The 25,912-nt window shown below is 50.0% G+C and overlaps 1 protein-coding gene across 4 annotated transcripts in view; it reads left to right on the forward strand.

The window, feature by feature from the left end:
• The first annotated feature begins 987 nt into the window (after positions 1-987).
• The window catches only part of LOC141171846 (CMP-N-acetylneuraminate-beta-galactosamide-alpha-2,3-sialyltransferase 4-like), a 114,013-nt gene continuing 89,088 nt past the window's right edge, over positions 988-25,912 (forward strand). For all 4 annotated transcript variants that reach the window (XM_073655474.1, XM_073655471.1, XM_073655472.1 and 1 more), the window contains exons 1-2: positions 988-1,109; positions 17,445-17,550. The gene's annotated coding sequence lies outside the window, so the exon portion shown is untranslated. The remainder of the gene's footprint in view (positions 1,110-17,444; positions 17,551-25,912) is intronic.

Genomic DNA, 25,912 nt, shown 5'->3' on the forward strand with positions numbered 1-25,912 from the left:
TTACTAGAAAGCTGCAGCCTCTCCATTCACTCCAGATGCACACTTTAGGACTCTGCGCACAGGCCATCTCAGACACCATCACGCTGCCCCTGCACAGGATTTGGGGTTGCTCTCCTCCTTGTGTGAACAGGGGTCACTGAGTATTTGGTTTTCTTATTCTTGCACAGCACCCTTACCAGGCTCCGTTCTGCAGGGGCACGATTTTGTGGTGGAGGCACAGTTTGGGCGGCATGGTGAAAGCACTGTGATTTAACGGGGGCTCTATTGCCTTGTGGGGGACACAAACATGATATTTTTGGGGTGCACAGAGTGGGCATTATTATGTGCGGTTACAGCACATAATTACTGTGTGAAGACACGAGAGGGCATTGAATATACGGTGCGGTATATTAGGGCTATTACTGGAAAGTGGCAGCAAGAAGGAGACGCCGATGCCGTGTGAGGTGCAGAGGGGCAGCATTGGGTATATTTGGCTTTGGGGGAGCAGCCGCGTGGAACTTTCTATCTGCAGGCCATTTGTGGCTGGATAAAGTCATCATGACGGACAATCAATGTCACCTGTGGGACGCTGGATGTGACCGTCCTGCATTACACATATCGCACAGCGTCCGGCCATGCTGACTCCAATCTCTTAGGATGCAAGCAGGAATGGCGCCATTCATGGTAGGAGCAGATAATGCCGCTGTGTGGGACGGACCTGGCACAGACGGGGCGTCACATTGCTGCAGTTTGACAACTCGTGTTCTGTGCCTTTAATATTGTATAAATCACCTGCAATAAAATCCATAAACCTGATATGATCGGGGTGTAACATAGCTCGCTGTCCACGGCTGCACCTTTGAGGTTTTCTCTTTTATCTTGTTGATAGTTAAAGAGTAACTAAACTTTTCTTTTTTTTTTCTTTTTTCATTGATCATGTAGAAATGTAATTTGGATCCATTTTGATTACGGTTAATTACGTAGTTTCACTGCCATATTGCAGAAAATAGATCAAGGTGGAGTGTGGGAGCGGAGACTTCACAGGGCACTCGCTCTTTGCATATAGCAGCCACAGTGACAGGAGCGGAGTACAGGATCTGTACACAGTGAAGTCAGTCTGCTTAGCAGAGGTGAGGGATGAATTGAAAGCGAGTGTTGCTTGTTTGAATGCAGTGAAGTCGTCTTGTGAATGTGTTTTCTTCCAAAGCTGCTCCGCAACCCTGGACGCTTGCCGAAGTTTTTTTGTAAGTTATTGTGCCAGGGTTGTCTATTTATTCGTCGCACTCTGCCATGCATGAGAGGGGCAACCGAGTCAATGGCTGATGCAAGAGTGGCATTGTAGAAAGCCGTGACGCTGTCTGTGTTGTAGAGTGAAGATATGGACGCCAGTGGTAGAATAGAGTCAGATAGAGTGTGTCTAGAAGTGTGAGGTTTCTGCGGGGGGACGGTTTTATGTAGGAGAGATTGCAGTAGTTCAAATTAGGTTGGGAGCGATAGGAAGGGGAATTAATAGGAAGTATCAGCTGTGGGGGTCCAGGATTGGAAGATATGTCGCCAGCAGTGAGGAGAAGCAGGGAGAGGGCGGACGGGTAGGAGAAGGAGAGTGTCCAGCTTGTTTTATGCTTTTAGTAGGATAGATCTGAGCATGGCTTCCACCAGGAATTTCAGGGCCCCATAATGGCAAAAAATTTTGGGCTCCCTTGAGACTCCACCCAGGCTCCACCCCAGCTCCGCCTCCACCCCTCAAACCTTCCACAGTCCGACTGCCCACTCTTGAAAAAACTCCACTTCTGCACCACGTTCTCACCAATTACACATTAACCTTTCCCATTGAACTATATCACATACATAGCCAGCAGCTTTTGTTCTGGCCAAAAGAGTTTTTAAGCCGCCACCACAACAAGGAGACTCTTCTGGCCGGGCCCTACTCTACTCTAACCTATTAAACATTTTTAATAATGCCCAATACTTTATAGGTATGTTTTTCGTTATTTTTCTTTAAAGGAATGTGTCCTATACATTTTTAAAAATGACCAATGATATCACATACGAGGGCAAATACCGTCACACAATGGCCGGACCACATATTACCACCACAAAGTGACTGAATAATACCACATACAAGGAACAAATACCGCTAGACCATGACCAAACCATATATCACTACCGCATAATGATCGAATAATGCCACATACAAGGCAGAAATTCCGCCACACCATGACCAGATCACATATTACCACTAGTGTTGAGCAAATTTGTTAGACACTTCAAATTCGTGTTCGTGTGCGGGGTTTCCGACTTGTTCGCGCCAAAAAAATCGGTTCCGCCCATGAACATCCCTGATTTGCCACGCTGTAACGCAGATGTCATCTGTGTGACAGCGTGGCAAATCAGGGATGGTCATGGGCGTAGCCTATTTTTTGGCGCGAACAAGTCAGAACCCCGCACACGAACATGAGTTTGAAATCACGAACAAATTCGCTCAACACTAATTACCACCACATAGTGACCGAATAATACCACATACAAGGAACAATACCGCCACACCATGACCAGACCACATATTACCACCACATAGTGACCGAATATTACAATACTGATTTATTAGTAAAAAAAAACAATACTAAGTGCCATTATACACAGGAGCACTGTATATAGTGTCAGTGTACAGGTAACACAGGGATCACCAGTGACATTATACACAGGAGCTCTGTATATAGCATACAGTGTATAGTGTCAGTGTACAGGTAACACACTGACTCACTTGTGACGTCTCTAGTTAAAGTCCTTCATCTTCGCTTTTCTCCTTCATCCAGCGCAGACCGCCATCACTTCTTCCAGCCAGGACTCGTCTCTGCATAAAATAACACAGTTATCTAGAGCACCGCTTCTAGAGCACATTTCTCATTTTTCCCCTTCTTCTACACAGCTGAATACAGATGTGAACTCACCATTAATATATTAGTTATTATGCAACCCACCATTCCAAATATAAATTGTAATCCACCACTGTACTCCCGCTAACTATAAAAAGCCACTTTTCCCACCTAATATATAAATTAATTAGCACCTGTACTCTTTCCCCCAATTCAATATCAGTTGCCCTTTCTGCATCTTCATTGCCCCCCCACCCTGTAACTTACGCTACCCCCGAATCAATATATTTACATGCCCCCCTCTGCCTCAATTCATTGTCATGTCTTCTCTCTCTCTCTCCCACCCCCACCCTCAAAATTCATCATTTGCTCTCCCCCAGCCCCAACCTTCAATTAATTATTTGCTCTCCCCACCCCCCAACTCTGTACTTCTGCTCAGTGGGTGTCACGCAAAGTGTAGGACTAAGTGCAACCCGAAGAAAAGTGGGGAAAGGAGTCCAGACACTAGGGAAATTGGGGAGTGGAGACCTCCTAGGCTGATCTGATATCACTCTGTCTCCCCTAACGTCCCTATATTATTTCCTCACCAATCACCGCACAGGAACCTAAACCCTATATTTCCCTAGATCTTGGCCCTGGATAGGGAAGGGGGGGTGAGCACCAGTAGTCTTCACTAATAACGAAAGACAACAAGGGAGACAAACATGGGGGAAAGTAACTTAGCTTGAGCCGAGTTCAGAGAGATTGCACCACACGTCCTCCTAGCACCAGAGAGGAAGTAAACAGACTGCAGTAACTCTAAACCTTCACAAGGGAACATGTGAATATCACCAGTGCCTCCCAGTAGCAAACATAATGTATTTAAACACCCAGGCCTGGGTGTCAATTAGCAGAAGGGAGGAAGCCGCCGGGTCCTAGAGTGAAACAGATCTAAGAAGGTGTCTGTAATGCCAAACGAAGAGATCTTCTGCAACCAACTGCAGGGCGACTGTCACATCTGACACACCCGTGACACCGGGCCCAATACAGCAGTAAGGGCAGTAATGCTCTGATGATGCCCCTGGAACTGAGGTTGAGGAGTAGGTCTGTAAATGAGGTCAGGTGGGGGGTAAGAGGGAAGGAGAGATGATTATTTGTTTAGAGGGTTCTGGGGTTTGGGGATTGCGAAGGAGAGTGAACATTAGTGGAGTAAAAACTGTAAGGGCATAAGTAAGCATGGTGAAAGAGTAAGAGTGGGTCAAAAAAGAGAAGCTAAGTACATTTAATAATTAGTGGTTACCTTCTGGTACATTTCTGGATTATTTTTGCTGTACACTTAAAGAGCCACACTCGATGGAACCATTCAAACCTCCCTAAATGTCTAACAAATATGTAATTTTCTAACAAACGATGTTGCACTCTGCAACGCTAAGTAAGCGAACATGAAATATATGAAATATGAATAGCATTACTGCTGTAGAAAATAGAAATAAATGAGAAATCTTAGCGCATAAATTGGCCAACTCATGTATACCTGGTAGCCATGGTAAGGCGTTTCTCGTCATACCAGGACCCTGCCAATATGAACTCCTTTCTAAGGGACAAAAGTCTGTTTGTGTGTGTGTTTGTACTTACAAACAAAGTAGCAATGCTATTCAAATTTCATATATTTCATGTTCACACACTTAGCGTTGCAGTGTGCTGCTTTGTTTGTTAGTTGTATATGGAGGTAGCTGCTCCTAGTAAGCACCTGTGCACACCTATTTCTTGTTTTGGAAGTGCCGGCCAGTTTTTGAAATTTTCTGAATACTTCATAGATTTGATTATGAGGATAACTCAATTAAAGAGAGTTTGACACTGATTTTTGATAAGATTTTACCCTGTCTGACCGTTGGGTGGTCGCCAGATAGTAATGATGGAGGTGTCGGGCGGTGGACAGATAGTGATGATGGAGGTGTCGGGCGGTGGCCAGATAGTGATGATGGAGGTGTCGGGCGGTGGCCAGATAGTGATGATGGAGGTGTCGGGCGGTGGCCAGATAGTAATGATGGAGGTGTCGGGCGGTGGCCAGATAGTGATGAAGGAGGTGTCGGGCGGTGGCCAGATAGTGATGATGGAGGTGTCAGGCAGTGGCCAGATAGTGATGATGGAGGTGTCGGGCGGTGGCCAGATAGTGATGATGGAGGTGTCGGGCGGTGGCCAGATAGTGATGATGGAGGTGTCGGGCGGTGGCCAGATAGTGATGATGGAGGTGTCGGGCGGTGGCCAGATAGTAATGATGGAGGTGTCGGGCGGTGGCCAGATAGTGATGAAGGAGGTGTCGGGCGGTGGCCAGATAGTGATGATGGAGGTGTCGGGCGGTGGCCAGATAGTGATGATGGAGGTGTCAGGCGGTGGCCAGATAGTGATGATGGAGGTGTCAGGCAGTGGCCAGATAGTGATGATGGAGGTGTCGGGCGGTGGCCAGATAGTGATGATGGAGGTGTCGGGTGGTGGCCAGATAGTGATGATGGAGGTGTCAGGCGGTGGCCAGATAGTGATGATGGAGGTGTCGGGCAGTGGCCAGATAGTGATGAAGGAGGTGTCGGGCGGTGGCCAGATAGTGATGATGGAGGTGTCAGGCAGTGGCCAGATAGTGATGATGGAGGAGTCAGGCGGTGGCCAGATAGTGATGATGGAGGTGTCGGGCAGTGGCCAGATAGTGATGAAGGAGGTGTCAGGCAGTGGCCAGATAGTGATGATGGAGGCGTCGGGCAGTGGCCAGATAGTGATGAAGGAGGTGTCGGGCGGTGGCCAGATGGTGATTATGGAGGCGTTTGGCATGGCCAGATAGTGATGATGGAGACGTCGGGCGGTGGCCCGATAGTGATGATGGAGGTGTCAGGCAGTGGCCAGATAGTGATGATGGAGGTGTCGGGCGGTGGCCAGATAGTGATGAAGGAGGTGTCGGGCAGTGGCCAGATAGTGATGATGGAGGTGTCGGGCGGTGGCCAGATAGTGATGATGGAGGTGTCGGGCGGTGGCCAGATTGTGATGATGGAGGTGTCGGGCGGTGGCCAGATAGTGATGATGGAGGTGTTGGGCAGTGGCCAGATTGTGATGATGGAGGTGTCGGGCGGTGGCCAGATAGTGATGATGGAGGTGTCGGGCGGTGGCCAGATAGTGATGATGGAGGTGTCAGGCAGTGGCCAGATAGTGATGATGAAGGTGTCGGGCAGTGGCCAGATAGTGATGAAGGAGGTGTCGGGCAGTGGCCAGATAGTGATGATGGAGGTGTCAGGCGGTGGCCAGATAGTGATGATGGAGGTGTCGTGCAGTGGCCAGATAGTGATGATGGAGGTGTTGAGCTGTGGCCAGATAGTGATGATAGAGGTGTCGGGCAGTGGCCAGACAGTGATGATGGAGGTGTCAGGCAGTGGCCAGATAGTGATGATGGAGGTGTCATGCGGTGGCCAGATAGTGATGCTGGAGGTGTCGGGCAGTGGCCAGATAGTGATGATGGAGGTGTCAGGCAGTGGCCAGATAGTGATGATGGAGGCGTCGGGCAGTGGCCAGATAGTGATGAAGGAGGTGTCGGGCGGTGGCCAGATGGTGATTATGGAGGCGTTTGGCGATGGCCAGATAGTGATGATGGAGACGTCGGGCGGTGGCCCGATAGTGATGATGGAGGTGTCGGGCGGTGGCCAGATAGTGATGATGGACGTGTTGGGCGGTGGCCAGATAGTGATGATGGAGGTGTCGGGCGGTGGCCAGATAGTGATGATGGAGGTGTCGGGCGGTGGCCAGATAGTGATGATGGAGACGTCGGGCGGTGGCCCGATAGTGATGATGGAGGTGTCGGGCGGTGGCCAGATAGTGATGATGGAGGTGTCGGGCGGTGGCCAGATAGTGATGATGGAGGTGTCAGGCGGTGGCCAGATAGTGATGATGGAGGTGTTGGGGCGGTGGCCAGATAGTGATGATGGAGGTGTCGGGCGGTGGCCAGATAGTGATGATGGAGGTGTCGGGCGGTGGCCAGATAGTGATGATGGAGGTGTCGGGCGGTGGCCAGATAGTGATGATTGAGGTGTCGGGCGGTGGCCAGATAGTGATGATTGAGGTGTCGGGCGGTGGCCAGATAGTGATGATGGAGGTGTCGGGCGGTGGCCAGATAGTGATGATGGAGGTGTCGGGCGGTGGCCAGATAGTGATGATGGAGGTGTTGGGCGGTGGCCAGATAGTAATGATGGAGGTGTCAGGCAGTGGCCAGATAGTGATGAAGGAGGTGTCGGGCGGTGGCCAGATAGTGATGATGGAGGTGTCAGGCAGTGGCCAGATAGTGATGATGGAGGTGTCGGGCGGTGGCCAGATAGTGATGATGGAGGTGTCGGGCGGTGGCCAGATAGTGATGATGGAGGTGTCGGGCGGTGGCCAGATAGTAATGATGGAGGTGTCGGTATTTCTGCAGCGGAAATGCATTAAAAATCGCTTGTTAAGATGTCTGCCATGTTTCCCAATGATAATCTGCATGTGCTGTGCACATGCTGTGGAGATTTCCACTGCGGAAAAATCCGCAGCACAACCATTTATTGTGCGATTTTGCGGCGAAATCGCCGCCATTGACTTGCATTGAACCGTATAACATCCGCATGAATACGTGCGGATGTTATACGGTTCAATGCGCGGATGGTACATGGGTCTGGAGAAGAGGAGACTCTCATCCGACCCGGGTACCACGGCACCTGCGATTTAAAAAAGAATAAAATAAAAAAAAAACATTCATACACAAATCTCCGGCAGCCCCCTGGTCTCTCTCCATGGCGGCCCGCGATGTACTGGCAGGACCTGCGGTGACATAATTTAGTCATGTGATGGTCATGCAACCGCTGACGTCAGTAGTCGTGTGACTATCACATGACTAAATGACGTCACCGCAGGTCCTTTCAGAACACCGCGGGCCGCCGAGGAGAGAGGATCATCGCCGGGAGGAGACTGGGGGCTGCCGGAGATTTGTGTATGAATATTTTTCTTTATTTTTTACTTTAGAATTCTTTTCTTTTTTTACTATAGGTGCAGTATTTTAAGCAGAAATCTCGGTCACACAATATAAATCCATCCCAGTTGCCGGTTGCATGGATTTATATTGTGTGACCAACTTGTCAAGCACTTTCCAAGTGATGCTAAAATCGCTTGGAAAAGCGCTTGAAAAAACGAATGCGAAAACGCTTAAAAAACGCTTCTCCCTGGCATAAAGAATGCATGTAAAATCTGCCAGGGAGAGGAAAAAACGCTCATGAAATTTCTGCTTAAAATCTGCATCGTGGGCACATAGCCTAAGACTGTTTCGGAAATCTTCTTACCCTGCAGCACTGTGTTTTCTGCATGAAGACCGCAAAATAGGGTAATTACCCCAATTACAAAATGTATCCAATTAACATTTACAGTTTAAAAAATAAAAATAAAAACCTGTTTATTTCCTAAGTTGTTATGGATCACTTCATATATACTGAAGAACCTCCCCATTATATATACAGTGAGGAAAATAAGTATTTGATACACGGCTGATTTTACAAGTTTTCCCACCTACATAGAATGGAGAGATCTGTAATTCTTATCGTCGGTCACTTCACCTGTGAGAGACAGAATCTAAAAATAAAATGCAGAAAAACACATTGTATGATTTTACATAATTAGTTAGCATTTTATTACATGAAATAAGTATTTGATACAATAGAAAAACAGAACTTAATATTTGGTCCAGAAACCTTTGTTTGCAATTACAGAGGTCAGACGTTTCTTGTAGTTCTTGACCAGGTTTGCACACTCTGCAGCAGGGATTTTGGCCCCCTCCTCCATACAGATCTTCTCCAGATCTTTCAGGTTTCGGGGCTGTCGCTGGGCAACATTGAGTTTTAGCTTCCTCCAAAGATTTTCTATTGGGTTCAGGTCTGGAGATCGGCTCTTGGTTCTGGTCCACTCCAGGACCTTGAAATACTTCTTACGGAGCCACTCCTTAGTTGCCCTGGCTATGTGTTTCGGGTCATTGTATTGCTGGAACACCCGGCCATGACCCATCTTCAATGCTCTTACTGTGGGAGGAAGGTTATTGGCTTAAATCTCACGATACATGACCCCATCCATCTTCCCTTCAATATGGCACAGTCGTCCTGTTCCCTTTGCAGAAAATCACCCCCCATGTTATGATGTTTCCCCCACTATGCTTCATGGTTGGGATGATGTTCTTGGGGTTGTACTCTTCCTTCTTCTTCCTCCAAACACGGCGAGAGGAGTTGATACCAAAAAGTTCTATTTTGGTCTCATCTGACCACATGACCTTCTCCCATGCCTCCTCTGGATCATCCAGATGGTCATTGGCGAACTTAAAATGGGCCTGGACATGTGCCAGGTGGGACCTGGCGTGCCCTGCAGGATTTTAATCCATGACGGCATAGTGTGTTACGGTAATGTGTGAGACTGTGGTCCCAGCTCTCTTCAGGTCATTGACCAGGTCCTCCCGTGTAGTTCTGGGCTGATTCCGGACCTTTCTCAGAATCATTCTTACCCCACAAGGTGAGATCTTGCATGGAGCCCCAGAACGAGGAAGATTGACAGTCATCTTGTGTTTCTTCCATCTTCTAATAATTCTGCCAACAGTTGTTGCCTTCTCACCAAGCTGCTGCCTATTATCCTGTAGGAGAGGTAACTAACAGGTCTGTGAGAGGCAGAATTCTTGCTTGTTGGTTGGTGATCAAATACTTATTTCATGCATTAAAATGCAATTTAATTATGTAAGAATAATACAATGTGATTTTCTGATTTTTATTTTTAGATTCTCTCTCTCACAGGTGAAGTGACCTACGATAAAAATTACAGATCTCTCCATTCTTTGTAGGTGGGAAAACTTGCAAAATCTGCAGTGTATCAAATACTTATTTTCCCCACTGTAAATATTGCATATGGGCCATTACTGGAGAACCTCCTCACAGGGTCGGCGTCAGCACCCAGCGTACCTGGGCAAGTATCGGGGCCCTTTATCTTCAGAGGGGTCCACTCGCTGTTGGGGCTCAGGCGGCTTCCCCGGCACCTGTTCAGGACCGCCGGTGCTGCTTCTTGATTGCCGGCACTTCAGACATGGCTGCGTGCAGTGCTCTGTGCGGCTGTGTCTGGTAGTAATGGGCGACACTGCTTCTTTAATTGTGCTTGTGTGTTGCTCCTGCCGCGTCATTACTACCAGACACAGTCACACAGCGCACAGTGTGCAGCCATGTCTGAAGTGCCTGCAATCAAGCAGCAGCGCCGGTGGTCCTGAACAGGTTCCGGGGGAGCAGCCTGGGTCCCGACAGCGAGTGGGCTCCTCTGATGGTCCAAGGCCATGATGTCTGCGTATTGTATGTGTGCACATATGTGTACCATGTGCATGTGCGCATGTGTGTGCATGCCTGCATGTGAGCGCATGTCTGTGTAATGTGTGTGTGTATGTCTGCGTACCATGTGTGTGTGCATGTCTGCGTACCATGTGTGTGTGTATGGCTGCATACCATGTGTTTGTGCATGTCTGCGTACTGTGTGTGTGTGCATGTCTGCATACCGTGTGTGCATGTCTGCGCACCATGTGTGTGTATGTCAGCATACTGTGTGTGTGCATGTCTGTGTACTGTGTGTATGTCTGTGTACCGTGTGTGTGTATGTCTGCGTACCGTGTGTGCGTGCATGTCTGTGTACTGTGTGTGTGCATGTCTGTCTACTGTGTGTCTATGTCTGTGTACCGTGTGTGTGCATGTCTGCGTACCCAGGGTGGTCAATCAAAAGGGGAATATTTACAGGGGATGTATAGTTTTTATATACAGTTTGTGCGCCACCTGTGGTATGCGGCTATATGGAGCCGCCGCTGCGGAGCAGATCCTCTGGAGCTGATGTCAGTGCAGCAGAGTTGGTTTAGCTCTCCACAGGTAGAGCTTAGCTCCAGGGCAGTGTAGATATTAAACATGTCGCTGTGTAGTGCAGGGGGTGATGGCGCTGCAGTAATAATTGACAGAGACAGTGGGGTGCAGTCTTCAGGGTTTACTCACAGTTGTTAAGTTCCTCAGCTTGCAATTTCCGGATTACGACCTGCCACGTCGCGCTGCGTTCACCAGGCAGGGGTTCAGCAAACTCCCAGTTGCTTCAAGAGTGCCTGACAGGACCATTCTATATGCCCTTCTCAGCCGTCTTCCTGCGCTGGCCCTCACCCTTCTTGCCCTGCGCCTCACCAAACAATGTCCCAAGCCGGTATCCTCGGATCTTTCTGGGCAACCCAGAGTTCCCTGGATCCTATGTGGTTACCTTTTTGACGACTTGAGTGCGGATGTGGCAACTGCACCCTGAAAGTACAGAAGCCTCCGGTTTCCAATTGAACTTTGTAATTCTCACTGATTAGGGGCCAGTACCCTCTGCAGAACGATCCCTCCACGGCCTGGCAGATTCAGGCGTACGGGTGGCCTCCAGCACTGCCTGTACCCCTGGGATCCCTTCTTCACTCCTGGAGCCTTCCTTCTGCTCCTCTCCTCCTCAGTCTGTCCTGGGCCTCTCTGGCTAGGACCTCCTCCTCCTGAGCAGAGCTCCTGCAGAGCTCCTGCTCCCTCTTCTTTTCCTACCAGACTGAACTCTGTCTAGAATGTTCCACCCTCTTTTTATATCACTTCTTACTAAGCTCCCCTAAACTTCTTCCTCCACCCACACCCACTACATGGTTCCCCCTACTTTGGTTCCCCCCACTCCAACCAGGGACAGGGCTCAGCAGGGAAGCGACGCATCTTGCCCCTCCTGCTGGTCTGGAGTAGTGTAGTGTTGGATGCAGGTGTTAGGGTCCTGAGCCATACTCTATCCTTACCTAAGAGTGAGATACCACACCTTTGGGTGAGATGCAGTACCTCTGTGGTGACTGAACCCTCAGGGGCGCCACATGTGTGCATGCATGTCTGTGTACTGTGAGTGTGTATGTCTGTGTACTGTGTGTGTATGTCTGCGTACCATGTGTGTGTATGTCTGTGTACCGTGTGTGCATGCATGTTTGTGTACTGTATGTGTATGTCTGCGTACTGTGTGTGTATGTCTGCATACTGTGTGTGCGTATGTCTGTTTACCGTGTGTGTGTATGTCTGCGTACCGTCTGTGTACTGTGTGTGTGCATGTCTGTATAATGTGTGTGTGTATGTCTGTGCACCATGTGTGTGCATGTCTGTGTACCGTGTGTGCATGTCTGTGTATGTGTGTGTGCATGTCTGCGTACTGTCTGTGTGCATGTCTGTGTACCATGTGTGTGTATATCTGCGTACAGTCTGTGTGCATGTCTGTGTACCGTGTGTGTGCTAGTCTGTGAACCGTGTGTGTGCATGTCTGTGTACTGTGTGTGCATGTCTGTGTACCGTGTGTGTGCATGTCTGTGTACCGTGTGTGCATGTCTGTGTACTGTGTGTGTGCATGTCTGTGTACCGTGTGTGTGCATGTCTGTGTACCGTGTGTGTGCATGTCTGTGTACCATGTGCATGCATGTCTGTGTACCATGTGCATGCATGTCTGTGTACTGTGTGCGTGCATGTCTGTGTACTGTGTGTGTGCATGTCTGTGTACTGTGTGTGCATGTCTGTGTACTGTGTGTGCATGTCTGTGTACTGTGTGTGTGCATGTTTGTGTACTGTGTGTGTGCATGTCTGTGTACTGTATGTGTGCATGTCTGCATACTGTCTGTGTGCATGTCTGTGTACTGTGTATGTGCATGTCTGCGTACCGTCTGTGTGCATGTCTGCATACTGTGTGTGTGCATGTCTGAGTACTGTGTGTGTATGTCTGCATACCGTCTGTGTGCATGTCTGTGTACCGTGTGTGCATGTCTGTGTACCGTGTGTGTAAACGTCTGTGTACCGTGTGAGCATGCATGTCTGTGTACTGTGTGTGTGCATGTCTGCGTACCGTGTGTGCATGTCTGTATACCGTGTGTGTGCATGTCTGTGTACTGTGTGTGTGCATGTCTGAGTACTGTGTGTGTATGTCTGCATACTGTGTGTGTGCATGTCTGAGTACTGTGTGTGTGCTTGTCTGCATACTGTGTGTGTGCATGTCTGCGTACCATGTGTGCATGTCTGTGTACCGTGTGTGTGCATGTCTGTGTACCGTGTGTGTGTGACTCGTCCCCTGGGCCGTGGGGTACCCGGAACCGGGCTTCTGTACGATGCTGGGGGTAGTAGTGGCAACCCGATCCCGTGGCTCAGGGTGGTCAGACCAAATTGTGGCAGTCTATTTATCAGTGTTTGGAATGTCCGACTACGCCACCTGTGGATTGCGGTCAGGGATGACCGCCGCTGCAAGGCAGACCGCTGAGGCTGGTGTTGGTGTGCAGCACAGGGATAGGATAACTCCCCACGGGAGGAGTGTAGCCTCAGGGCAGTGTAGGTGGATGCTGGGGGTGATAGTGCAGGCCGCAATAGTAAGAGTTCAGAGTCCGCTTCAAACAGTCCAGGGTCTTTATTGTAGTTATTATTAATGACAGTGGTACCGGTTAGGAATGGGCCTGGGTGTCTGAGAGCATTCGGGGGAGCCCCACTGGTCAGGGTGAGTGTGTAGGCCAACCGTTCTCTCTATGCTCTTTCTGACTATCCCCCTCTTTGTGGTGTAATAGCCCACGTCCCTGAGCTGGCCGTGTACTTCTCGCCTGTATGGCTTGCGACTCGGGCCTTGGGTACCTTTTGCTTTATCCTCGCTGTACTGGTCCCTCTGTGTGGCGGAGCCTCCAGGCTTCTTAGGCCAAGGGACCTGAAATCCCTCGCGGGTTGGTTCTCTGCTGCTGGGCTTATAACCCTGACAGCCTCGGACCCCAATGTCCGGTAGATTGGTTCTCTGCCAGGACCGGCTCTCGTCGCCTCTGTCCCTGGCTCGCAGTTTCTCCTCTGCCACACGGACTCCTCAGCTGCTGCTGACCTGTCCCTTCCTCTAAGGAACCCTTCTGGTCACTTCAGAAGTGGGTTCTGGTCTCTCTAACCCTGCCCCAGTTCCAGCTTTTATAGGGCAGCCTGCTCCCCCTACTGGCCTGGGACAGGAGGTGCTGCATGCTAATGGTCCCTGAGCAGGGAACCTCCCTCCTGCTCTCAGACACAGCCTTTAATATTTGTGGCATCCAGGCCTGGGGTGACACATGTGCATGTCTGTGTACTGTGTGTGTGCATGTCAATATAATGCACACCTCATGGTCCTCCATACAATATAATGCTTTCCCCATGATCTTCCATACAATATAATGCACACCCCATGGTCTTCCATACAATATAATGCTCTCCCCATGATCCTCCATACAATATAATGCACCCCCACGTGGTCTTCAATACAGCATAATGCAGCTCCCCTATGGTCCTCCATACAATATAATGCACCCCCATTGTCTTCCACACAGTATAATGTACCTTCATGGTCCTCCATACAGTATAATGTACCTCCATGGTCCTCCATACAGTATAATGCACTCTCCATGGTCCTTCATACAATATAATGCACCCCCACATGGTCCTCAATACAGCATAATGCAGCTCCCCCATGGTCCTCCATACAGTATAATTTACCCGTCATAGTCCTCCATACAGTATAATTTACCCCTCATGGTCCTCCACACAATATAATGCATCCTCCGTGGTCCCCCATACAGCATAATGCACCCCCATAGTCCTCCATATGCTATTATGGCTACCAGTCACTGATTTAAAAAAAAAACAATACTCACCTCTCCTGGTTCCAGCTGATGCTCCAGTCTCCTGAGCCTGTGGTGTGAAGCGCCGGACATCTCAGAGCAGCGGGCGCCCTGTAACGTTGAGGAAGAATGATAGGAGTGGAAGCGTCTGCTGACGCTCGCACTGGGCCCCCCCCTCCGGCTGTCAGCGCGAGCAATGATGATGGAGGAGGGAGCGTCAGCAGACACCTCCATTCCCATCATTCTGTGCGGGCGGCCAGGAAGTGTGGTTGCTGACGGACAGAGGAGGGCCCGGTGCGGTGACTGCCCCCCGGCCCACAGGCCCTTTAGCAGTGGCGTGGCCTGCCGCCATTGGCGGGACGCCAATCATTGAACATGAAGCAGGAGGGGTCTGACATTCAGCAGTGGGGCGCGGAATGCTTTTTATAGGGTCCGAGATTAGACCCCTCATCATTTTCCCCTGATGTAGCAACATAACATGTTCAGTTCTGATGAGCGAGAAGGGGACACGCTAGCCGGAAGGGGATAAGCGAGCCGGAAGGGGACAAGCGAGCCGGAAGGGGACACGCGAGCCGGAAGGGGACAAGCGAGCTGGAAGGGGACAAGCGAGCCGGAAGGGGACACGCCAGCGAGAAGGGGACAAGCGAGCCGGAAGGGGACACGCCAGCAAGAAGGGGACACACGAGCCAAAAGGGGACACACGAGCCACTTTCTTCTTCTTATTGGCCACAATTGTTGCATTTTGCTCGACATTTCAGATTTAACAGCTTGTTCTCTGGGGGTCCCTTATACTGTTGCTGGGTATTGCTTGGGTTTAGCCTTCGCCCCATTGACATAGACGACCATACTGCTCTGCCAATGGAGTCCCCTAAATATTAAGAGGACGGATTATAGTTGTTCTCGGGTTTCTGGAGGCTCGTTATAGGTGACACTTATCTGCGGCCTGTGTTCCGTATGATGGTAAATACAGAAGTGTTAGTCTGACGTCACCTGAGCGCAGGATATATGCACTCAGCCGGGGTTCACTTATTTCTTGTTGCACATGAATGATTTATGAATGGTTTATCTTCTGTGATTTGTTCATGTGATTTGGAGCTTTCCTTCTGCAGATCAGAGCTCCGATAAGAAGTGTCTCCTCATTAAATGGAAGGTTGTTTATTTTGGGAGAATAAATGTAGAAGAGGAATGTGTCCTGTCCTGTCCTGCACCATGAACACGAATACCAGAGACTACAAGACTGATCATTGTCTGTACTGTACACGCCGGTGTTACCTGTGCAACGTGCAGTACATACATTGTGACCGAACATTGTACTACAGCACAGCCATCATCTATCACTACTGACAGCCAGCCTGTATACATGTGTGAAGGGTTCTCAGCCCCGATCCCTGCTGATCAAATCACTGATACATATGAATAGACATTGTGATTAGAGATGAGAAAATCTATTCAAACTAGAATTTGCTGAATTTTTCCAGAAAATTAAATTCCCATTGAATAGTTATAGAACAATGTGGAAAGTAAGAGTGAGATGTGGAACCGTCTATTGGCAGTGACAACACCCACACAGAAAAGAACATGATGGGTCAAGCATGCCGTCCATATGTACAAGAATATAACTACTATAATACTGCTCCTATGTACAAGAATATAACTACTATAATACTGCCCCCATGTACAAGAATATAACTACTATAATACTGCCCCTATGTACAAGAATATAAATACTATAATACTGCCCCCTATGTACAAGAATATAACTACTATAATACTGCCCCCTAAATACAAGAATATAACTCCTATAATACTGCCCCTATGTACAAGAATATAACTACTATAATACTGCCCCCTATGTACAAGAATATAACTACTATAATACTGCCCCTATGTACAAGAATATAACTACTATAATACTGCTCCTATGTACAAGAATACAACTACTATAATACTGCTCCCTATGTACAAGAATATAACTACTATAATACTGCCCCTATGTACAAGAATATAACTACTATAATACTGCTCCTATGTACAAGAATATAACTACTATAATACTGCCCCTATGTACAAGAATATAACTACTATAATACTGCTCCTATATACAAGAATATAACTACTATAATACTGCCCCCTATGTACAAGAATATAACTACTATAATACTGCCCCCTATGTACAAGAATATAACTACTATAATACTGCCCCCTATGTACAAGAATATAACTACTATAATACTGCTCCCTATGTACAAGAATATAACTACTATAATACTGCCCCCTATGTACAAGAATATAACTACTATAATACTGCCCCCTATGTACAAGAATATAACTACTATAATACTGCTCCCTATGTACAAGAATATAACTACTATAATACTGCCCCCTATGTACAAGAATATAACTACTATAATACTGCCCCTATGTACAAGAATATAACTACTATAATACTGCTCCTATGTACAAGAATATAACTACTATAATACTGCCCCCTATGTACAAGAATATAACTACTATAATACTGCTCCCTATGTACAAGAATATAACTACTATAATACTGCCCCCTATGTACAAGAATATAACTACTATAATACTGCCCCTATGTACAAGAATATAACTACTATAATACTGCTCCTATGTACAAGAATATAACTACTATAATACTGCCCCTATGTACAAGAATATAACTACTATAATACTGCTCCTATGTACAAGAATATAACTACTATAATACTGCTCCTATGTACAAGAATATAACTACTATAATACTGCTCCTATGTACAAGAATATAACTACTATTATACTTCTATACAAATTACATATTTTGTGAAGGTCTTGTTCAGCCTCTTTGTCTTTGTATGACTCCCGTGTATTGTAAATATCATCTACGTCTTTGCTTTGCTTCTACCTTGTAATTTTAGTTCTGGGAGGAGCAGAGAAGTCAGACAAGACAAAAACTTTTTAATGAGCAGAGAACTCTGTGTGTCGTTGGTGTTTCTGGAGACAAAAGGCAGCTCATGACTGGAGGTAATTCTTGACAATATTGCCAGGGTGATAGATAATTACTAATGATTATTATTAATATGGGCATGATATTGTGTAGCATAGAGGCAGATAATATCACAGGTGGTACAATCAGGGGTGGATTAAGGGTAGCAAGGGCCCCGGGCAGTTTAGAAGGCGTGCCCCCCCCCACACACACATACACCTGATGTATCCCGTGACAGATCATGTGATAGTTCATGTGAAATTTATTTGGCACAATATTAATATATTAATTATAATATTTTTTTTTACATTAATTGCATGACTTAATATTGAGCACAATTAAGCATGCTGACATCCCCTATATACAGTATGAGCCCATACACACAATATGAGCTGCCACAATCCTCCCGCTGTACACAGCGGGAGGCCGCACGGCACCATCTATACACAGCAGGAGGCCGCACGTAGTCATCTATAAACAGCGGGAGGCCACACGTAGCCATCTATACACAGCGGGAGGCCGCACGTAGCCATCTATGCACAGCGGGAGGCCGCACGGTGCCATCTATACACAGCAGGGGGCCACATGGCGCCATCTATACACAGCAGGGGGCCGCATTGCACCATCTACAGTACAGACCAAAAGTTTGGACACACCTTCTCATTTAAAGATTTTTCTGTATTTTCATGACTATGAAAATTGTACATTCACACTGAAGGCATCAAAACTATGAATTAACACATGTGGAATTATATACTTAACAAAAAAGTGTGAAACAACTGAAAATATGTCTTATATTCTAGGCTCTTCAAAGTAGCCACCTTTTGCTTTGATGACTGCTTTGCACACTCTTGGCATTCTCTTGATGAGCTTCAAGAGGTAGTCACCGGAAATGGTCTTCCAACAATCTTGAAGGAGTTCCCAGAGATGCTTAGCACTTGTTGGCCCTTTTGCTTTCACTCTGTGGTCCAGCTCACCACAAACCATCTCGATTGGGTTCAGGTCTGGTGACTGTGGAGGCCAGGTCATCTGGCGTAGCACCCCATCACTCTCCTTCTTGGTCAAATAGCCCTTACACAGCCTGGAGGTGTGTTTGGGGTCATTGTCCTGTTGAAAAATAAATGATGGTCCAACTAAACACAAACCGGATGGAATAGCATGCCGCTGCTAGATGCTGTGGTAGCCATGCTGGTTCAGTATGCCTTCAATTTTGAATAAATCCCCAACAGTGTCACCATCAAAGCCCCCCACACCATCACACCTCCTCCTCCATGCTTCACGGTGGGAACCAGGCATGTAGAGTCCATCTGTTCACCTTTTCTGCATCGCGCAAAGACACGGTGGTTGGAACCAAAGATCTCAAATTTGGACTCATCAGACCAAAGGACAGATTTCCACTGGTCTTATGTCCGTTTCTTGTGTTCTTTAGCCCAAACAAGTCTCTTCTGCTTGTTGCCTGTCCTTAGCAGTGGTTTCCTAGCAGCTATTTTACCATGAAGGCCTGCTGCACAAAGTCTCCTCTTAACAGTTGTTGAAGAGATGTGTCTGCTGCTAGAACTCTGTGTGTCATTGACCTGGTCTCTAATCTGAGCTGCTGTTAACCTGCGATTTCTGAGGCTGGTGACTCGGATAAACTTATCCTCAGAAGCAGAGGTGACTCTTGGTCTTCCTTTCCTGGGGCGGTCCTCATGTCAGCCAGTTTCTTTGTAGCGCTTGATGGTTTTTGCAACTGCACTTGGGGACACTTTCAAAGTTTTCCCAATTTTTCGCACTGACTGACCTTCATTTCTTAAAGTAATGATGGCCACTCGTTTCTCTTTACTTAGCTGCTTTTTTCTTTCCATAATACAAATTCTAACAGTCTATTCAGTAGGACTATCAGCTGTGTATCCACCAGACTTCTGCACAACACAACTGATGGTCCCAACCCCATTTATAAGGCAAGAAATCCCACTTATTAAACCTGACAGGGCACACCTGTGAAGTGAAGACCATTTCCGGTGACTACCTCTTGAAGCTCATCAAGAGAATGCCAAGAATGTGCAAAGCAGTCATCAAAGCAAAAGGTGGCTACTTTGAAGAACCTAGAATATAAGACATATTTTCAGTTGTTTCACACTTTTTTGTTAAGTATATAATTCCACATGTGTTAATTCATAGTTTTGATGCCTTCAGTGTGAATGTACAATTTTCAGAGTCATGAAAATACAGAAAAATCTTTAAATGAGAAGGTGTGTCCAAACTTTTGGTCTGTACTGTATATACAGCAGGAGGAAGCACGGTGCCATCTATACATAGCAGGAGGTCGCACATAGCCATCTATACACAGCAGGGGGCAGCACGTAGCCATCTATACACAGTGGGAGGCCGCACGGTGCCATCTATACACAGTGGGAGGAAGTACGGTGCCATCTATCCACAGCAGGGGGCCGCACGTAGTCATCTATACACAGCGGGAGGCCGCACGTAGCCATCTATACACAGCGGGAGGCCACACGTAGCCATCTATACACAGCGGGAGGCCGCACTGTGCCATCTATACACAGCTGGAGGCTGCACTGCGCTATCTATACACAGCAGGAGGCCGAACGTAGCCATCTATACTCAGTGGGAGACCGCAAGTAGCCATGTATACACAGCGGGAGGCCGCACATAGTCATCTATAGACCACAGGAGGCTGCACGCAGCCATCTATACACAGCAGGAGGCCGAACGTAGCCATCTATACACAGCGGGAGGCTGCACGCAGCCATCTATACACAGCGGGAGGCCGCACGTAGCCATCTATACACAGCGGGAGACCGCACGTAGCCATCTATACACAGACGGAGGCAGCACGTAGCCATCTATACACAGCGAGAGGCCGCACGTAGTCATCTATACACAGCGGGAGGCCACATGGTGCGATCTATACACAGCGGGAGGCCGCACATAGCCATCTATACACAGCGGGAGGTCGCACGTAGCCCTCTATACACAGCGGGAGGCCGCATGGTGCCATCTATACACAGCAGAAGGCTGTACATAGCCATCTATACACAGCGGGAGGCCGCACGTAGCCATCTCTACATAGCAGAAGGCGGCCGTACGTAGCCATCTATACACAACAGAAGGCCGCATGTAGCCATCTATACACAGCGGGAGGCCACACGTAGCCATCTATTCACAGCCGGAGAACGCACGTAGCCATTTATACACAGCGGGAGGCCGCACGTGGCCATCTATACACTGCAGGAGGCCACACGGTGCCATCTATACACAGCGGGAGGCCCCACATAGCCATCTATACACAGCAGAGGCCGCACGTAGCCATCTATACACAGTGGGAGGCCGCATGGCGCCATCTATACACCGCAGGAGGCCGCCCGTTGCCATCTATACACTGCAGGAGGCCGTACGGCGCCATCTATACACAGCAGGAGGCTGCCCAGTGCCATCTATACACTGCAGGAGGCCGCACGGTGCCATCTATACACAGCAGAAGGCCGAACGGCACCATCTATACACAGCGGGAGGCCGCACGTAGCCATCTATAAACAGCAGGGGGCCACACGTAGCCATCTATACACAGCGGGAGGCCGCACGTAGTCATCTATACACAGCGGGAGGCCCCACGGCGCCATCTATACATCGCAGGAGGCCGCCCGATGCCATCTATACATCGCAGGAGGCCGCACGGCGCCATCTATACACAGCAGGAGGCCGCACGGCGCCATCTATACACAGCAGGAGGCCGGACGTAGCCATCTACACACAGCGGGAGGCCGCACGTAGGCATCTATACACCACAGGAGGCTGCACGTTGCCATCTATACACAGCGGGAGGCCGCACGTAGCCATCTATACACAGCAGGAGGCTGCACAGCGCCATCTATACACAGCGGGAAGCCGCACGTAGTCATCTATACACAGCGGGAGGCTCCACGGCGCCATCTGTACATCGCAGGAGGCAGCCCGGTGCCATCTATACACCGCAGGAGGCCGCACGGCACCATCTACACACAGCAGGAGGCCGCACGGCGCCATCTATACACAGCGGGAGGCCGCACGTAGTCATCTGTACACAGCGGGAGGCCGCACGAAGTCATCTATACACAGCGGGAGGCCCCACGGCGCCATCTATACATCGCAGGTGGCTGCCCGGTGCCATCTATACACTGCAGGAGGCCGCACGGCGCCATCTACACACAGCAGGAGGCCGCACGGCGCCATCTATACACAGCGGGAGGCCGCACGTAGCCATCTATACACCACAGGAGGCTGCACGTAGCCATCTATACACAGCGGGAGGCCACATGTAGCCATCTATACACAGTGGGAGGCCGCACGGTGCCATCTATCCACAGTGGGAGGCCGCACGTAGCCATCTATACACAGCGGGAGGCTGCACGGTGCCATCTATACACAGCAGGGGGCCACATGGCACCATCTATACACAGCGGGAGGAAGGACGGTGCCATCTATACATAGCGGGAGGCCGCACATAGCCATCTATACACAGCAGGGGGCCGCACGTAGCCATCTATACACAGTGGGAGGCCGCACGGTGCCATCTATACACAGCAGGGGGTCGCATGGCAACATCTATACACAGCGGGAGGAAGGACGGTGCCATCTATACATAGCGGGAGGCCGCACATAGCCATCTATACACAGCAGGGGGCCGCACGTAGCCATCTATACACAGCGAGAGGCCGCACGTAGTCATCTATACACAGCGGGAGGCCACATGGTGCGATCTATACACAGCGGGAGGCCGCACATAGCCATCTATACACAGCGGGAGGTCGCACGTAGCCATCGATACACAGCGGGAGGCCGCATGGTGCCATCTATACACAGCAGAAGGCTGCACATAGCCATCTATACACAGCGGGAGGCCGCACGTAGCCATCTCTACATAGCAGAAGGCGGCCGTACGTAGCCATCTATACACAGCGGAAGGCCGCATGTAGCCATCTATACACAGCGGGAGGCCACACGTAGCCATCTATTCACAGCCGGAGAACGCACGTAGCCATTTATACACAGCGGGAGGCCGCACGTGGCCATCTATACACTGCAGGAGGCCACACGGTGCCATCTATACACAGCGGTAGGCCCCACATAGCCATCTATACACAGCAGAGGCCGCACGTAGCCATCTATACACAGCGGGAGGCCGCATGGCGCCATCTATACACCGCAGGAGGCCGCCCGTTGCCATCTATACACTGCAGGAGGCCGTACGGCGCCATCTATACACAGCAGGAGGCCGCCCAGTGCCATCTATACACTGCAGGAGGCCGCACGGTGCCATCTATACACAGCAGGAGGCCGAACGGCGCCATCTATACACAGCGGGAGGCCGCACGTAGCCATCTATAAACAGCAGGGGGCCACACGTAGCCATCTACACACAGCGGGAGGCCGCACGTAGTCATCTATACACAGCGGGAGGCCCCACGGCGCCATCTATACATCGCAGGAGGCCGCCCGGTGCCATCTATACATCGCAGGAGGCCGCACGGCGCCATCTATACACAGCAGGAGGCCGCACGGCGCCATCTATACACAGCAGGAGGCCGCACGTAGCCATCTACACACAGCGGGAGGCCGCACGTAGGCATCTATACACCACAGGAGGCTGCACGTTGCCATCTATACACAGCGGGAGGCCGCACGTAGCCATCTATACACAGCAGGAGGCTGCATAGCGCCATCTATACACAGCGGGAAGCCGCACGTAGTCATCTATACACAGCGGGAGACTCCACGGCGCCATCTGTACATCGCAGGAGGCTGCCCGGTGCCATCTATAAACCGCAGGAGGCCGCACGGCACCATCTACACACAGCAGGAGGCCGCACGGCGCCATCTATACACAGCGGGAGGCCGCACGTAGTCATCTGTACACAGCGGGAGGCCGCACGTAGTCATCTATACACAGCGGGAGGCCCCACGGCGCCATCTATACATCGCAGGTGGCTGCCCGGTGCCATCTATACACTGCAGGAGGCCGCACGGCGCCATCTACACACAGCAGGAGGCCGCACGGCGCCATCTATACACAGCGGGAGGCCGCACGTAGCCATCTACACACAGCGGGAGGCCGCACGTAGCCATCTATACACCACAGGAGGCTGCACGTAGCCATCTATACACAGCGGGAGGCCGCATGTAGCCATCTATACATAGCGGGAGGCCGCACATAGCCATCTATACACAGCAGGTGGCCACACGTAGCCATCTATACACAGTGGGAGGCCGCACGGTGCCATCTATACACAGCAGGGGGTCGCATGGCACCATCTATACACAGCGGGAGGAAGGACGGTGCCATCTATACATAGCGGGAGGCCGCACATAGCCATCTATACACAGCAGGGGGCCGCACGTAGCCATCTATACACAGCGGGAGGCCGCACGGTGCCATCTATACACAGCGGGAGGAAGTACGTTGCCATCTATCCACAGCAGGGGGCCGCACGTAGCTATCTATACACAGCAGAAGTTTGCACGTAGCCATCTGTATGTGACTCTCACAGCCCTCCCTGGGAAGTGGTTTATTCGAAGCCGGGTCAGTGTAGGTGTCTCGGGGTTGCAGTCGTGGCCCGGACCCGGTCCGTGCCCAGGGCGGTCACATAAAAGATTTAATGGGCTTTCAGGGTTGAGTGGTATTTTCCGACTACGCCACCTGCGGTTTCCGGTGATGGGCACCAGCGCTGCTTCAGTCCATTGAGGCCGGTGTTACAGACAGCTAAGATGGGACAGCTCCCCGCAGGCGGAGCAGGCCTCAGGGCAGTGTGAGGAGGAATGGTGGGTGCAGTGCCGTGCAGGAAATAACAGGCTCAGGTGGGGTGTGAAGTCATCCAGGTTTTTTTACTCACATTCAGATGAACTTTAGCCGCAAAGCTCCGGGCTTTTCTGACTGAGACGTGAAGTAACAAAGTCAGATATCGGGGGCCAGTCACCCCTCTTGCAGCAGGAATCCCTCTGACTAGGCCAGAATAAGAAGTACAGTTGGCGTATGCCGCTCCGTCCGTATCCCCCTGGGATCCTTTTGCCTGTGGAGCTTGTCTCCTCCGCTCCCCTCCTGGCCTTCTTAGGTAAGGACCTTGACCGGGTAGAGGCAGTGGTTAACTCTGACCCGCTCCTCGCCTCAAGGCCAGAGAACGAGGACTGTGTATCTTCAGTCGGATGAGGCCTATTGATGAACTCTGGTGGGTGACCACAATCAGAGACGGAGACCACAATCACTGATGAAGATCACAATCAAAGACCTTGAACTTAAGATGGCCGTAGTTTAAATATGAATTAGTAAGTGTACCCTTACAGTGTGTCATCCACCCTCACCCACTACATGGTTCCCCATATCTTTGGTTCCCCCCATCTCCTATATCCCGGGACGGGGCAGCACCCTGGTGCATTTAGGCCCCCTACAGGACAGGAGTGGTGTAGTGTTGAGTGGTGAAGTAGGGTCCTGAGAAGTGCTCCATCCTTATCTGGAAGAGGAGATACCACACCTCTACTGAGGTGCAGTACCCCTGTGGCGACTGAACCCTCAGGGGCGCCACATATACACAGCGGGAGGCCACACGTAGCCATCTATACACAACGGGAGGCCGCACGTAGCCATTTATACACAGCGGGAGGCCGCACGTAGCCATCTATACACAGCGGGAGGCCACACAGTGCCATCTATCCACAGGGGAAGGCCTCACATAGCCATCTATACACAGCGGGAGGCCGCACGGTGCCATCTATACACAGCAGGGGGCCACATGGCGCCATCTATACAAAGCAGGGGGCCGCATGGCACCATCTATACGCAGCGGGAGGAAGCACGGTGCCATCTATACATAGCGGGAGGCCGTACATAGCCATCTATACACAGGACGGGGGGCCGCACATAGCCATCTATACACAGCGGGAGGCCGCACGGTGCTATCTATACACAGTAGAAGGCCACACATAGCCATCTATACACAGCGGGAGGTCCCACGGCGCACCCCAGATATAACGGGAGGCCGCACGGCCCCCCCCAGAGACAGCGGGAGGCCGCACGGCGCCCCCCCAGAGACAGCGGGAGTCCGCACAACTCACCCCCCCAGAGACAGCGGGAGGCCGCACGGAGCCCCCCCCAGAGACAGCGGGAGGCCACACGGCGCCCCCCAGAGACAGCGGGAGGCCGCACGCAGTCACGCACACACACAAACATATACAGACACATACAGGGTGATCCAAAAGTAGGTGGACAGAAACTTTTTGCACAAGTCTCTTTGGGTAATAATTTCTTGAAATGCATCTCTTATGTAATTTTTCAAATCACTGACACTTTTTGGTTTTCGACTATAAACTTTGTCCTTGAGTACTCCCCAAAAGAAAAAATCCATTGGGGTCAAGTCTGGTGAACGTGCC

This window comes from Phyllobates terribilis, unplaced genomic scaffold (genome assembly GCF_046119375.1).
Source record: "Phyllobates terribilis strain yellow unplaced genomic scaffold, ASM4611937v1 Scaffold_12__6_contigs__length_324123572, whole genome shotgun sequence".
Taxonomy (NCBI): domain Eukaryota; kingdom Metazoa; phylum Chordata; class Amphibia; order Anura; family Dendrobatidae; genus Phyllobates; species Phyllobates terribilis.